The sequence below is a fragment of the Silene latifolia genome, chromosome 1 (assembly GCF_048544455.1).
Source record: "Silene latifolia isolate original U9 population chromosome 1, ASM4854445v1, whole genome shotgun sequence".
Lineage (NCBI taxonomy): Eukaryota > Viridiplantae > Streptophyta > Magnoliopsida > Caryophyllales > Caryophyllaceae > Silene > Silene latifolia.
In genome coordinates this window covers 165,807,003-165,809,499 of record NC_133526.1, presented here as the reverse complement: position 1 = coordinate 165,809,499, position 2,497 = coordinate 165,807,003, and the positions used below count along the sequence as shown (strand labels likewise).

Genomic DNA, 2,497 nt, shown 5'->3' with positions numbered 1-2,497 from the left:
TCCCCTACATTCACTTGAGTCATGACCCAAGGTTCCACAATTCTCACATATCCCGCTTGGGATTGATGAGGATGCCGTCATGGCATTGACATGATGCTTTGATGATTTTGAGCTTTCCTCAAGTCTAGCCATAGCTTGTTCAAACTTCAAGTTGATTGTGTCAATGTGAGCACTAAGTTGAGCACCCAATTGAGTAACGGTGTCCACTTCATACTTTCCTCTAGTAGCCTTGCGAGGCCTACTATATTGCGAATTATGGACCGCCATTTCCTCAATCTTGTTCCATGTTTGATTGTCATCAACTTCGGTGAACATTCCATTTGATCCCATATTGAGAATGTTCCTTGAATCTTCATATAAACCATTCCAAAATTGTTGCACTAAAAACCATTCGCTAAGTCCATGGTGAGGACATGAGCGACAAATACCTTTGAACCGCTCCCAAGCTTCATACAAAGACTCTTCATCCCTTTGCTTAAAACCCGTAATTTGAGCTCTTAGCATATTTGCCTTTTCCGGTGGGTAGAATTTTTTGTAGAAAGCTAGAGCTAACTTCTTCCAAGAATCTATTCCAAGGGTGGCCTTATCAAGGCCCTTCAACCATTGCTTTGCGGTGCCGATTAACGAAAAAGGAAATAAGACCCATCTTATTTGGTCTTGAGTCACGCCCGTTTGAGAGATAGCTTCACAATAATCACAAAATGTTTCCATATGAGAATGAGGGTCCTCACTAGGCATTCCCCCGAATTGGCTCCTCTCAACTAGTTGGATGAAGGCGGACTTGGCAATAAAGTTTCCGGTAAGATGTTGTGGGGTAGGAGTACCATTTGGTAGATCCTCCTCGGTGGGTATAGAGTGTGACGAGAATTTAGGCATTGTAGGTGGATTTTGTGTGGTATTGTTTAATGGGTTCTCTTCTCCTTCTATTGCGAAAGGATTGACAAACTCACTAGTGGGTTGAACAACTTCACCAACACCTCCCAAATTCCTCCTAACAAGTCTCCTATTATTCGTCAAGGTTCTTTCGATTTCACGGTCAAAAGGTAACAAATCTCTTTGTAGCCTTCTAGACATGCAAAATATCAAACAACTAGAAAATAATTAGAACAAACCTTGAGGAGTTTTACTTCCCAAGGTGAAAAAGACACAACTAAAAACAATAAAAGAAATCTTAAATCAATTAAACACCGTAGTCAAGAACGGCGCCATTTTTGATCGGAGCCATTTGGTGTTCACAATTAAGCATATGTGGTCGTTGGTCAATGGTCGATACAAAACACAATTTATACTTCACAAACAACTCTACAATTAGTAAAGAGGCAAGTAAAGGTCGGATCCCAAGGGACGGGTATTGAAATGAAGATTCTATTGTAACTAGCGGTGTCTAGGGGTGTCACAAATTGGGTTGATGTAGAAGGTTACTAAACTAAAATAGCAATGAAAATAAACTAACAAGGTAAATGAAATAAGGGTGTAAACAATTGATTAAAAGCACTAGGGTGTCATGGGTTTATAAGGGAATCATGGGATATGATCATACAAACATGTTCTCAAATTATAAGCAAGCAATTATTGTTGTGATGGATTGAGTTGGGTTATATCTTACAATCCTAGGAAAGTTTGGGTCCCGGAGCCGAATCTCTTGGATTGTACAACACCTACAAGTCGACTTAATCTTCCCTACTTAACACATGCATGGTCTAACAAGACTCGAGTTGGGTTATGTCTTACAAGTCAAGTTGAAAGGATAGAAGATGATAGTAAATGCAAGGATTCATAGGCTTAGCATTTCATCAAATATAACATGTGCATGCATTAAGATCAAAACAAGCAAGCAAATAAGATATGAAAGCATATTAATTTAAGCATGAATCATTCCCCATGTTGGTTTCCCTAATCACCCATTAAACCCTAGCTAAGAGACTACTCACTCATTATCATATTGATCATGCTAGAAAGGTTGTCAATCATACTAACATAATGAAACATGATGAATAAATGAAAGTAATTAGCAATAATTAAAAAGGGATTAAGAGATTATACCTACTAATGATTCCAATAATAAAGCAAGAATAATAGAAGTACTTGAATCCTAGATTGAGAGGTTGTCAATCTCCCAATAATAACCCAAATAATCTTCAATTACCCAAAATAAAGTAAGAACAAGAGAGAGATTAAGGAACTAAAACTTGGATTAAAACTTGATTAATATTTGATTACAATATTGAAGAGAGATTTGATTAATATTAACTACACTAATTATTGATAAGAAGAACATGCTCCTCTAATTAGACTAATGGGGTATTTATAGTGAAAATTAGGGAGGATGCATTAGGGTTAACTAAGGGCTAAACTAGTAATTACACTTTTTAAGTTGAGCAAGGAGCCTCCGGATTGTCCGAGAGAAGGGCTTCTCCATTTCGTAGCTTGGAGAACGAAACTATCTTTGTCTTTGTGATCCGAGCGGCCTGGGAGTCGGGACGGCCGGATCTGGGAT

At 38.2% G+C, this 2,497-nt stretch overlaps 1 non-coding gene across 1 annotated transcript; it reads left to right on the top strand.

Annotated features, from left to right (window-relative positions):
- Positions 1-397: 397 nt before the first annotated feature.
- On the top strand, positions 398-504 carry LOC141618357 (small nucleolar RNA R71). Its single transcript, XR_012531371.1, has one exon. It is a non-coding gene; the product is annotated as a small nucleolar RNA R71 (small nucleolar RNA).
- Positions 505-2,497: the final 1,993 nt, after the last annotated feature.